The sequence below is a fragment of the Mesoplodon bidens genome (assembly GCF_964165515.1).
Source record: "Mesoplodon bidens genome assembly, contig: HAP1_SCAFFOLD_390, whole genome shotgun sequence".
NCBI classification, from domain to species: domain Eukaryota; kingdom Metazoa; phylum Chordata; class Mammalia; order Artiodactyla; family Ziphiidae; genus Mesoplodon; species Mesoplodon bidens.
Window position 1 is genome coordinate 409,053 of NW_027671366.1, and position 14,617 is coordinate 423,669.

The 14,617-nt window shown below is 38.5% G+C and overlaps 1 long non-coding RNA gene across 1 annotated transcript in view; it reads left to right on the forward strand.

Annotated features, from left to right (window-relative positions):
- Positions 1 to 14,617, forward strand: part of LOC308611487 — a 31,617-nt gene that overhangs the window by 6,433 nt on the left and 10,567 nt on the right. The window contains exon 2 of the long non-coding RNA XR_014014916.1: positions 7,373 to 7,456. This is a non-coding gene — a long non-coding RNA (uncharacterized lncRNA). The remainder of the gene's footprint in view (positions 1 to 7,372; positions 7,457 to 14,617) is intronic.

Genomic DNA, 14,617 nt, shown 5'->3' on the forward strand with positions numbered 1-14,617 from the left:
ACTGGGTGGGCGACCCAGAAAGTGGAAAATAATCATCATATCACAGAGGTTCTCCCACAGGAGTGAGAGTTCTGAGACCCACGTGAGGCTCCTCAGCCTGGGGACATGGCAATGAGAGGAGGAGATCCCAGAGCATTTGATCTTGAAGGCCAGTGGGACTTGAGGGCAGGAGCTCCACAGGATTGGGGGAAACAGAGACTCCACTTTCGGAGGGTGCACACAAGGTTTCATGTGTACTGGGACCCAGGGCAAAGCAGTAACTCTGTAAAAGCCTGGGTCAGACCTACCTGAGGGTCTTGGAGGGTCTCCTGGGGAGGAAGAAGTTGGCTGTGGCTCACTGTGGGGGCAAGGACACTGGTGGCAGAGGACCCAGGGAATATTTTTTGTTGTGAGCTCTCCTGGAGGTCACCATTTGGGCACTGAGACCCGGCCCCACCCAATAGCCTGCAGTCTCCAGTTCTGGGATGCCTCAGGGCAAACAACCAACAGGGTGGGAACACAGACCCTCCCATGAGCAGACAGGCTGCCTAAAGTTATTCTGATCCCACAGCCGCCCCTAAACACCACTTGACACAGCCCTGCCCACAAGAGGGAGAAGACCCAGCTCCACCCACCAGTGGGCAGGCACCAGTCCCTACCACCAGGAAGACTTCACAAGCTCCTGAACCAACCTCACCCATCAGGGGGCAGGCACCAGAAGTGAGAGGAGCCATGATCCTGCAGCCTGAGGAAAGGAGGCTACAAACACGGAAGGCAGAGAAATGTGTTCCAGATGAAGGAACATCATCAAACTCCAGAAGAACAACTAAGTGGAGTGGAGATAGGCAATCTTCCAGAAAAAGAATTCAGAGTAATGATAGTAAAGATGATACAAGTAACTGGAAAAAGAATGGAGGCACAGACCAAGAACATAGATGAAATTTTTAACAAAGAGCTAGAAGTTTTAAAAAACAGAGATAAACAATAACTGAAATGAAAAATAGCCTACAAGTAATCAACAGCAGAATAAATGAGGCAGAAGAATAAATAAGTGAGCTGGTAGACAGATTGGTGAAAATCACTGCTTTGGAACTGAATAAAGAAAAAAAATGAAAACAAATGAGGACAGTCTAAGAGACCTCTGGGACAACATTAAATGTGCCAACATTCACATTATAGGGGTCCCAGAAGGAGAAGAGAGAGACAGAGGGGCTGAAAAAATATTTGAAGAGATAATAGCCATAAACTTCCCTAACATGGAAAAGGAACAGTCACTCAAGTCCAGGAAGCACCGAGAGTCAAATACAGGACAAACCCAAAGAGGAACATGCCAACACACATGAATCAAATTGACAAAAATTAAAGACAAAGAAAACATTAAAAGCAACAAGAGAGAAACAACAAATAACATACAAGGAAACCCCAGTAAGGTTATCAGCTGATTTTTTCAGCAGAAACTCTGCAGGCCAGAAGGGAGTGGCCCACTATATTTACAGTGATGAAAGGCAAAAACCTACGACCAAAAATACTCTACCCAGCAAGGCTCTTATTCAGACCTGACAGAGAAATCAAAAGCTTTATAGACAAACAAAAGCTAAGAGAATTCAGCACCATCAAACCAGCTTTACAACAAATGCTAAAGGAACTTCTCTAGATGAAAAAGAAAATGCCACAACTAGAAAAAAAATTATGAATGGGAAAGCTCACCATTAAAGGCAAACATACAGTAAAGGTAGGAAATCATCTACTCACAAATATGATATCAAAACAAGCAATCATGAGAAGAGGAGAGTACAAATGCAGGATATTGGAAATGCATTTGAAATTAAGAGACCAGCAGCTTAAAACAACTTTTCGTGTGTGTATATATATATATATATATATATATATATATATATATATATATACTCTGCTATATCAAAACCTCATGGGAAATGCAAACCAGATATCTACAATAGATACACAAAGAAAAAGCAACCCAAATGCAACACTAAAGATGGTCATCAAACCACAAGGGAAGAGAACAAAAGAGGAAGGGAAGAAAAAAGAGCTACAAAAACAAACCCAAAACAATGAACAAAATGACAATAAGAACATACATATTGATAATTACATTAAAAGTAAATAGACTAAATGCTCCAACCAAAAGACATAGACTGGCTGAATAGATACAAAAGCAAGAACCATATATATGCTGCCTACTAGAAACTCACTTTAGATCTAGACACCCACACAGACTGAAAGTGGGAGGGTAAAAGAAAGGTATTCCATACAAATGGAAATCAAAGGAAAGCCAGAGTAGCAATAGTCATATCAGACAAAATAGACTCTAAAATAAAGACTGTAACAAGGACCAAGAAGGACACTGCATAATGATCAAGGAATCAATCCAAGAAGAAGATACAACAATTGTAAATATATATTCACCCAACACAGGAACGCCTCAATATATAAGGCTAATGCTAATAGCCATAAAAGGAGAAATTGACAGTAACACAATAGTATTGGGGGATGTTAACACCCCACTTTCATCAATGGACGGATCATCCAGACAGAAAATCAATATGAAAACACAGGCCTTGAATGACACATTAGACCAGAAGGACTTAATTGATATTTATAGAGCATTCCATCTGAAAGCAGCAGAATACACATTCTTCTCAAGTGCACACGAAACATTCTCCAGGATAGATCACACACTGGGCCACAAAGTGAGCCTTGGTAAATTTAAGAAAATTGAAATCATATGAAGCACCTATTCCAAACACAATGCTATGAGATTAGAAATCAACTACAAGAAAAAAACTGTAAAAAACACAAATACATGGAGGCTAAACAATATGCTATAAGCAACCAATGTATCACTGAAGAAATCAAAGAAAAATGAAAAATATACCTACAAATGAAAACAAAAACACGAAGATCCAAAACCTATGGGATGCAGCAGAAGCATTTCTAAAAGGGAAGTTTATAGTGATAAAATCTTACCTCAGGAAACAAGAAAAATCTCAAATAAACAACCTAACCTTATAAGTAAAGCAACTAGAGAAAGGAGAACAAACAAAACCCAAATTTAGTAGAAGGAAAGAAATCATATAGATCAGAGCAGAAATAAATGAGAGACAAAGAAAACAGTAGGAAAGATCAATGAAACTAGTAGCTGGTTCTTTGAAAAGATAAAATTGATAAACCATTAGCCAGCATCATCAAGAAAAAAATGGGGAGAGCTCAAATCAATAAAATTAGAAATAAAAAAGAAGTTACAATGGACACCACAGAAATACAAAAGCTCATAAGAGACTACTACAAGAAACTATATGCCTGTAAAATGCACAACCTAGAAGAAATGGACAAATTCTTAGAAAGGTACAACCTTCGAAGACTGAAGCAGGAAGAAATAGAAAATACGAACAGACAAATCACAAGTACTGAAATTGAAACTGTGATTAAGAAACTCCAACAGGGCATCCCTGGTGGCGCAGTTGTTAAGAAACCACCTGCCAAGGCAGGGGACATGGGTTTGAACCCTGGTCCAGGAAGATCCCACATGTCACAGAGCAACTAAGCCCATGGGTCACAACTACTAAGCCTGCTCTCTAGAGCCCACAAACCACAGCTGCTGAGCCTGCATGCCACAACTACTGAAGCTCACATGCCTAGATCCCATGCTCTGCAACAAGAGAAGCCACCGCAATGAGAAGCCCATGCACCGCAATGAAGAGTAGCCCCCTCTTGCCACAACTAAAAAAAGAAAGCCTACATACAGCAACAAACACCCAATGCAGCCAAAAATAAAATAAATAAATAAATTTATTTTTAAAAATTTATTTAAAAAAAAGAAACTCCCAACAAACAGAAGTCCAAGATCAGATGGCTTCCCAGGTGAATTCTCTCAAGCATTTAGAGAACACTAAACACCTGTTCTTCTGAAACTATTCCATAAAATTTCAGAAGAAGAAACATTCCCAAACTCATCCTATGAGGCCATAATCACCCTGATACCAAAACCAAACAAAGGTACTGTAAAAAAAGAAAAAGAAGTCAATATCACTGATGAACATAGACTCAAAAATTATTTACAAAATACTAGCAAAGTGAATCCAACAACACATTAAAAGGATCAGACACCATGATCAAGTGGGATTCATCCCAAGGATGCAAGGATTTTTCAATATCCACATATCAATCAGTGTGATACACCACATCAATGAATTCAGTAAAGTCACAGAATACAAAATTAATACACAGAAATCTCTTTCATTCCTATACACTAAAAACAAAAGATCAGAAAGAGAAATTATGGAAGGAATCCCATTTACCATCACATCAAAAAGAAAAAAATACCTATGAATAAATCTACCTAAGGAGACAAAAGACCTGTACTCTGAAAACTCTAAGATGCTGATGAAAGAAATCGAAAGTGACACAAACAGATGGAGAGATATACCATGTGCTTGGATTGGAAGAATCAATACTGTCAAAATGACTATACTACTTAAGGCAATCTACAGATTCAATGCAATCCCTGTTAAATTACCAGTGGAATTTTTTTTTTTAGACTTTTTTCATGTGGACCATTTTTAAAGTCTTTATTGAATTTGTTACAATATTGCTTCTGTTTTATGCTTTGATTTTTGTTTTTTGTTTTTTGTTTTTTTTTGTTTTTTTTTGGTTGCATGGCATGTGGGATCCCAACTCCCTGACCAGGGATCGAAGCTGCATCCTCCTCATTGGAAGGTGAAGTCCCAAACACCGGACCGCCAGGGAAGCCCCCACCAATGGCATTTTTCACAGAACTAGAACAGAAAAATTTAAAATTTGTTTAGAAACACAAACCCCCAAATAGCCAAAGCATACTATGAAAGCAAAATGGAGCTGGAGGAATCAGGCTCACTGTCTTCAGACTATATTACAAAGCTACAGTAATCAGTATGGTACTTGCACAAAAACAGAAATATAGATCAATGGAACAGAATAGAAAGCCCAGAAATAAACCCACACAACTATGGTCAATTAATCTATGACAAAGGAGGCAAGAATATACAATGTAGAAAAGACAGTCTCTTCAATAAGTGGTGCTGGGAAAACTGGACAGCTACATGTAAAAAAAAATGAAATTAGAACAATTTTCTAACACCACAGACAAAAATAAACTCAAAATGCATTAAAGACCTAAATGTAAGATGGGATATTATAAAACTCTTAGAGGAAAATCCAAGCAGAACACTCTTTCACAGCAGCAATATCTTTTTGGATCCACCTCCTAGAGGAAAGAAAACAAAAACTAAAATAAACAAATGGGACCTAATAAAACTTAAAAGCTTTTGCCCAGCAAAGGAAACCATAAACAAAACAAAAAGACAACCTACAGAATGGGAGAAAATATTTGCAAATGATGGGACTGACAATGGAATAATCTCCAAAGTATACAAATAGCTTATGCAGCTCAATATCAAAAAAGCAAACAACCCAATCAAAAAATGGACAGAAGATCTAAACAGACATTTCTCCAAAGAAGACATACTGATGGGCAAAAAGCACATGAAAATCTGCTCAACATCGCTAATTATTAGAGAAATGCAAATCAAAACTACAATGAGGTATCACCTCACACCAGTCAGAGTAACCATCATCAAAAAGTCTACAAACTGTAGACTACAAAAATGTTGGAGAGGGTGTGGAGAAAAGGAGTCCTCCTACACTGTTGGTGGGAATGTAAATTGATTCAACCACTCTGGAGAATATTATGGGATTCCTTAAAAAACTAAAAATAGAACTACCATATGATCCAGCAATCCTACTCTTAGGCATGTATCTGGAGAAAATTATACTTCCAAAAGATACATGCACCCCAGTGTTCAGTGCAGCACTATTCACAATAACCAGGATATGAAAGCAATTTAAATGTCCATTGACAGATGAATGGATAAAGAAGATGTGGAACATATATACAATGGAATATTACTCAGCCATAAAAATGAATGAAATCATGCCATTTGCAGTAACATGAATTGATGTAGAGATTATCATACTAAGTGAAGTAATTCAGAGAAAGACAAATATCATATGATATCACTTATCTGTGGAATCTAAACAAATGATACAAATGAACTTAATTACAAAAGAGAAACAGACTCACAGACTTAAAAAACAAACTTATGGTTACTAAAGGGAAAAGGTATGGGGAGGGATAAATTAGGAGTTTGGATTCACATATACACACTACTATATATAAAATAGATAATCCACAAGACCCTACTGTATAGCAAAGGGAACTCTACTCAATATTCTGTAATAACCTATATGGCAAAAGAATCTGAAAAAGAATGGATATATGTATATGTATAACTGAATCATTTTGCTGTACACCTGAAACTAATTCAACATTGTAAATCAACTATACTTCAATATAAAATAAAAATTAAATTTAAAAAAGAGATTAAACAAAGAAGTGTCTTCCAATGCAAGGATCAGATCAAAGAACATGAATGGAATATTCCTACTGGGACGATTAGGAGGATAACACATCCTTGGTAGGTGCAGAGCCTGTTCACTTATCCTCTGACTTTCCTTGCCTTTCTCCACTACATCCAATTAAGCAGATAAAAACTTCGAGAAAGCTGCCTCTTCCTTCACCAGTGCCAAGAAGGACAAACTCAAAGAGCCATTTGTCTGTCTGTCTTCCTCTGATGTTGCTTCTTCACGTTTGAGCTATTGGGAGGAGAGAGAGGCAATAAATTCTCTTAATAAAAGCAAAAAATAAAAATAAAAAGCAAGCCTATATGGTCAGTCACAATCCTTGCTATACTTATATAAATAAGACCAAGTTTATTGAATCTAGACTTATTTTGCAAACAAATTTGTCTTAATTTGGCTATCTTTGATAGAAATGAGGGTGATTTTAGAGGGAAAAATTATCTTTCAATAGAAACCAAAATACGTATTGTGGATATTAGATTCTAGTGCTATTAATTTTCCTTGAAGTTTTCTTAATTACCTGAAAACTGGACTGTATCCTGAATTTTTCTAGTTTCCTCCACTACCTGACTACAACTCTCCAAACTAGTGTTTCCAAATTTTCTCCCACCCTTTTGACTTGGAATCATTGCAACTAAAACTGCCTTTTTTTCTGAAGTCCTGCATACTGAAGGTAGATACCTTAATATAAACTTCAGAGAAATCTCCACAGCAGCTCATGTTTAGACAATCTTCTTCGTTCCTGTTGCTATATGGACCACTCAGAAAGTTTACCTGAACATCTGATGGACATTCAAACTACAAAAGATGCTTTAACCCTGACATTTAGAGATCTTCTCAACTGTCTACCCTCAGAACTCAAAAACTGATCCGAAATTTGCCTCAATTATTAACCATTGTTTTTTTGTCTCCATAGCAATGCCTCTTATTAAATACCTGATTGCTTGTACAGTAAGCTTAACTTCTACTTGGAAATACTGCTTTGGAAGAGAAAATTAAGGTAAAATGATCATATGGATGGACTCTAATCCAATATGACTTGTATCTTTATAAGGGGGGAATTTTAGAACACAGACATGCACAGACTGAGGGGCAACCATGTGAGGACACAGCGAGAAGGTAGCCATCAAAGGAGAGAGACCTCAAGGAAACTAAACTTGATACTTTGATCTTGGACTTCTAGCCTCTAGAACTATGAGAAAATATACTTTTGTTGTTTAAGCCACCTAGTAGCCAGTGTGGTATTTTGTTATGGCAGCCCTAGCAAACAAATACAATCACTATTAGGGGAAAAAAATCATGTGCTTTGTTTTTCCAGTAGAATGATTTTAACACTGATTACTTCTTACCTTGAGATTATAAAAGACAGGGATAAACATTACTGTAGAGTATATATGAGTTGTGTCCTATGAAACAAAGCTAGTTAACAAACACCTCTCAGCTGTAGATGATGCCATGTGTTCATCTGATCAGCAAGAGGACATGAGTGGAAGGGAGAACCTTTTCTGCTTCAGACAAGCAACTTCCTGGGTTACCCTGAGTATGACAAAGAGGGCCATTGCTTGGGGACCAGGTCTCCAAGCAGTCACAACAGGCCTCAGGAACCCACAAGAAAATTGTGAAGGAAGAATATTACTAGCCAGGCCCATATGTATCTTTTCCTCCCATCACTGCTCTTTTGTGAAAAATTCTTCCAAATACATATTTTTGTCCCAAAATATCATGTTGGACGCTCGCTACTAGGAGCAAAATTTTCTAGCATCTCTGTTGGATGAATTTTCACACTTGCAAAATCACTCAGAAAAGAGTTCATCCTCCCAACACCTGCCCTGCACCAGTGTCCCCCTAAACAACATCTGACCACAATATGAAGGAACTTACCTCCCAGGTAAACAGGTGCTTGAATGTGATTTAATTATCTCTGCATCCTCTCCCTGGTCTCCCTGTGAAATCTAGTCACCTCTTTGCATTAAAGCATTTCTGTGAGAAGCCCTGTAAGGTGCTGGATATTCTCAATTCTGTCCTACTGGTTTCTCTGAAGTGCCTAGAAGCTGTCCTCTCCACACACAAACTGTTCTGACAAACTTCATTTGAATGAGTTGGATTTTAATTCTCAATTTGCTTCTGTTCCTAAGCTCTTAAGGCTTTTTTTTTTTTAACAATTCAGAAAAAACATTAAAAAAAAGACAAGGTTGGGCTTCCCTGGTGGGACAGTGGTTGAGAGTCCGCCTGCCGATGCAGGGGACACGGGTTTGTGCCCCGGTCTGGGAATATCCCACATGCCGCGGAGCGGCTGGGCCAGTGATCCATGGCCGCTGAGCCTGCGCGTCCGGAGCCTGTGCTCCGCAACGGGAGAGGCCACAACTGTGAGAGGCCCACGTACCGCAAAAAAAAAAAAAAAAGGCAAGGCTACTCGCAGATCTAACATGCTAAGCTTTAACTTAGTACGTTCTTAAGACTGATGTTTTCCAAGGAACAAACTTTCATGTTTCCTGTGCAATAATAAAGGTTTGTTATAAAAGTTAAGTACGAAAAGTGAAAAAAAATAAAAATAGTGGTATCTTCACAGTTGAGTTCTTAACATATTTTCTGATATATGTAAAAAGAGAAAAATTGGCAAAATGAGTACCAACATTTTTAAAAATAATAATTAAGCCTAAATCCCTAGATTTACCAATTTTATAAAATAAGAAAATAACATTTTATAAAATACAATTTTATGAAATATGATTTTATAAAATTTGTTTAGGTAAGTAACAAATGATTTGCCCAAAAAACAGATTTAGCAGGTGGAGTCCAGGGGGCACATTCTACAAAATAAGTTTATTGACACTGTAAAGGGTTACTAGCATAAAATTGTGGTGGGAATAAAAAGGGCAGTGACCTTCCTCCTGAAGTTTAGGAGTGATCCCTGATTTGAGAGATATCTGAGTTGAAGTGGTCATTGGAAACAAATGGTAGAGAGAAATCACAGAGAGCAGACTGTATCAATTCCAGCTTCTGGACTCAGAGAAGGAAGGAAGAGCTTCAGATTTCACTGCAGAGAATGAGGCTGAGAAACTTCAAAATCAGATGCTGTTTCCCAGATCCAGGGGGCCAGCTAATGCACAAAAATGCTTAAAGCCACATAGGTATGTCACCTTTATTTCCTAGAGAAGATGTTAGCATTTTCTAAATCCTCATCTACCATGCCTGGCATGCATTATTTTATAGCTTTCTGGAAGTTTCATCAGCACCACTTGTATATTTGTAGTACGATGTGTCTGTGGAGAGTACAGAATGCAGGTCCGGGGTGGGGGCAACGGACTCTTCTAGCTACCACAGTGAGTGGTGCCCCTGCAAACCTGAGTAAGGAAGACAACTTGCCTTTGGGTGGGTAGTGTTACAATCTGCATGTCTAGGGGCACAAATGTAAAGACCGACCCTGTTCTGGGAATGATTGTGATTCTGACTGACCTCAAAGGGGTAATTATGAAACCCCTGGATCATCAGGATCTGGATGTTCCCTACTTTTTCCATGGTGTGATCATGACAGAAAGTGTGGCTGTAGATATCTGGGAACATTTCCAGAAATGTCCTCCTGTAGGAGTTAATTATAAAGTAAATGTGTATAAAACAGAAAATAATATTGAAACCTATCAAGGGGAGTAGATCTTAAGGGTTAATATTGTAGATGGACTACTTTGGAAAAACTCTTTTTCCCTTGGAGTATTAAAAAGTCATCGCATAATTGCCATCTCCACATTTTGTTCTAGAGTGCCTGGTTTATTGATATCAGTGTGTTACCTGTTTTAAATAAAAATCTATTTGTAAAAATCCAGATCTGTAATAAGTTCTAAATATCATTAGAGTGTCTTTTAACTATAGATTAAAAATCACTTCATTTTCAACAAAATATTTTGATGTAAACATCAAATGTTTTGAAAACAAAGGGGATCTGTTTTTGTTGTTTTCTCTTTTATCTAATTTTTGTATCCATTTTGTCTGGGCATATTAAATGGTAAAAATATTTATAAGATTTGCAGTAGGTGAATCTTCTTAAAAAGAAAATACTGAAGGCCACAGAGTCTGGGAATATTAATATCTTTTTAATAGATTGATCCCCCTTGATTTCTTATTCTGGAGTAAAAGTACAAGTTTTTCCATGAAAATTAGACACACAAATCATCTGACACAATGTATGGCAGATGGAAAATGATTGATGGGAATTTTGCTTTAATGCACATTGCTCATTGTGATTTTGCCCAGCTTAATGAACTGTGAATTAATAATGAGGAGCAACACATTCAACGTATTATAGTAATAAAGTGCTTTTATGGACATTTTTCATGTTTCCAGACTTTCTTGGCCACCCTGAACAATTTTAACTCAAAGGATTAAAAAATAATCGCTTATTTAACTGTGTTAAAATAGTCAACTTTGAAAAGGATATTTTCCTGTATGAACTTTTTCCTAATTGATTCCATTTTGTTCGGATCAGTAAAGTTACCTGAGTAAGCTGCACTATTAAAACAAAGTGATCTGATAGAGTATTAGATGACATACGTGACCACAGTCCATTGTTTTCTGATTCAACGACGAAAGGGAGTAAAGTGAAAAATTAATACTTATACATTTGTTAATTAGGAGAATAGAAAAACTAAATTTCTTGTAGAAATAAGCCCAGAGTCCTCGTGTCAGCCCTGCTCCTCTTAAAAGACCGTGACGCTGTAATACCAATGGATAATCTGGGAGACAACCAGCTGTCATTAAAATAGATTTTACCAAGGCAAGGACAATAGGTTGCTTATTAGCAGTGAGAAATCAGTAGTCTTTTAGAAGTGTACCCTTTGGAAAGTGTGAGATATATAATAAATGAAAGTCTTTCATTATTCATTGTTATAAGCCAAATGTAGATTAAATGTAGACTACCTTCAATTCAGATATTCAGGTATCCTTCCCTCAGTAATTTTATGAGGTAACATGTATAATGTCAAGCATAGGCTAAGTCATATATTTTATAATCCTTCAAAAATTTTTAAAGCAATGTGTTAACCCTATAATGAATATAAAATGGATCCTAACTGCATGTCTTAGAAAATGTGCATTTCATAGAATTATTTAAGAATGAAGCCTTAATAGCCCATCTTTTTAAGTATGTTAGCTGAACGTTATGATTGTGTAATATCATTTTAGGGCATTACCACATTTTAAGAAATAAAATAATATTCAGAAGCATAATTTTGCCAGAATGTAAAATTTAAAACCAGAAATTTGACTTGTGAAAAATCCTCACATGATTATTGGCCTGTTAAAAAATAAAGCAAACCCCACAAACCTGATGCAAGCTATTATGTGCAAAATAATGTGCTAGTTACACAGCCCTCTGGGAAGTGAATGTGAGTCCGGATGCTTCTTTCTTGGTTTATTTCATTCCTAGAGTACCTTTGTTGCAGGTTTTTCTTATGTTTCCAAAGGAAACAAGTAAGCCATCTCAAGTTTAAGTTTTGTCCTCAATAAATTAAAAAACGTGCCAGATACCATTTGACTGGATGATAACTAAAACTGGACAAATATTTTCCCTCACTGGAGACTGACAGTGTTTTAGTTGTGCTTAAAATTTGTGATTCTCCTAAAAAAAAGGGTACAAATGAAAACTTATGGTTACCAGGAGATAAGGGGGGAAGGATAAATTGGGAGATTGGGATTGACATATACACACTACTATATATAAAATAGATAATAATAACCTACTGTATAGCACAGGGAACTCTACTCAATACTCTGTAATGGCCTATATGGGAAAAGAATCTTTAAAAAAAGTGGACATATGTATATGTATAACTGGCTCACTTTGCTGTACACCTGAAACTAACACAAATTTGTAAATCAACTATACTCCAATAAAAATTTTTAAAAATAAAAAAATAGAGTACTACATGCATTTCTAAGAAATAAACATTATTTTCTTCATTCTTCTAAAATAAATAGAAATTTAAAAAAGTAATTTGTGATTTTCAAGCTAATGAACACCTAACAATGAAATTTGCAAATCTACATTTGGAATGTATAATTCTTTTGTTCAGAGGCAGTGACATTACAAAAGAACAAAACTTCTCAAACATTTCCCCATTTAGAGTAATGCTGACGGTGAGTGTCTGGTGGATCTCAGAGGGGCACAACTGATGATATATTTATCATGCTGCCAGTTTGCTAAGTGGTTTCATATTCACTAAGAAAAACTTGTCAATGAATACTGCAGAATAGACGTGAGGTCTCTGTGAGGTCTTTGTGCCAAGTCTCTGTGTGTTGTCTCTGGGTGAGATCTCTGTGTGAAGTCTCTGTATGAGGTCCCTTTGGAAGGTATCTCTGGGAAATCTGTTAAATCTGTGCTAGGTTTCTGTCTGAGGGTCTGTGAAGCAACATGAGGTCCCTGTGTGAGGTCTCAGTATGTGATCTCTGAGAAAGGTGTTTGCGTGAGAAGTCTCTCTTGAGAGGTGTGTCTGTGAAGTCTTTGTGTATTGTCTCTGGGTCTCTCCATTTCTTTTTTTCTTTTGGTCTCTCAATTTCTTGTCTTACTGTACCTTATGGAAGATGGAGCAGCAAGAGAAGGGCAAAGGGACTTGCTTCTTTCTGTTTTCTTGCTGTTCCATCAGCATCACCTGTCTGTGGCACTCTCCCAGCAGGAGCCGAGAGGTCCAAGTCCAGCTTCCCCATATTCCCAGAACTCACTTCTGGGTGCCCCTGAGAGGACCCAGCAGCAGCCAGGCTCAGGTCCCAGCCCTGTCAACTCTTTCCTCTGGGTACCGACCTCTCCCACAAGTCCTGGCTCCACTCTCACTGCTGTGCCCATTCTGGAGGCTGCCTTGGGAATTGGGGCCCAGAGGTAGGGCCTGGCTCCAGGGAGAAACCAGGGGTGTGAGCAGTCCTGTGCTCACTCTGCCCCCTCCACCCCAGGTCACAGCATTTCCACGTGTTGAGGGGCCTGACAGGGATGGGGGATGGGGTCCATTTCTGTTGTCATCTGGATCAGGGGCATCAGCTGGAACAGAAATCTCCACACTGAGAAAGACACCACCTGGAGCTGTGTCCACCATGCGCCCTGCACATGGCAGAAAGCACCAAATCACTCTAGAGAAATTCTTCCTCATCTCCCTGCTTTTCCATATGGATGGGGGTCAGGAGACAAGAAAAGCTGTGCCAGAAGCAGATCAGTGGAACACTCCTGGATTGCACCCGGCCCCATCCACTTTGCACAGGTCACCTCCACACCACCACAAATCCTGTCTGATTGCTTCTTCACCTGCCAGGCTCTGGGGTGATCAAGGACTGGGAGACAGGCAAGGCTTACTACACAATCACAAGCCAGTCCCCACCTCTCCCCTGGAGCAGTCCTTGGGCCATGTGTTTATGTGAAGGTCACCAGACTAGGAGTCACATCCCAAGTTCCCTAGTCCTGGCTTTTACACCTATTGTTAAGTTATCCTTTCTAAAAGTCAAGAGGAGATGATGTGTAAGCTTATTAAATATAGTATTAAGAGATTAACCTTCCCTGATTTGCTTTACTTCTATAAGTTTGACTTTCTGTTTTGACCTAAAGGTGGTTTCTCTAGGTCTGTGATCTTAGAGTTGGAATAGGGTAGAGACCCTGGGGTGGGGCCATGATGAGCTACTGGACCCTTAACTTTTCCTCCCCTTTAGGCCTTTAGATGGTGGTTGTATGTCAGGGGGCTGCTCTTTCAGAACTGCACATTTATGGGAATCTGGTACCACTTTGCCTCCTTCCTTGGATCCAGTGATTTTTCTACACCTACATCCCACCCTAAATTCACAGTGTTTGACCATCAGGTAGTTACTACCCACAGTCACACCCCTATTCCATTCATCCAAAACTCCTTCTCTGGGGTTAACATAGAGTGGAAGGTAGGTGACCCATGAACATAGCCATTCATTTATATGGGACTGGACTCAACACAGCCCTCAGCAGCCTCCCTGATACTCCCCTCACCTACACACACAGAGCTGGAAATGCCATCCTTGCTGCTGCTCTAAAGTATAGGAAAAACAGAGGTGGGGGAGGGTGATGCTGTACATTTTATTATGGCTAAGCTAAAAGGGGTTCATAGGGCATATCTCAATCCCAGCCTTCATCAGAGAGAGAAGGAACTCTTAAGAGCAGATG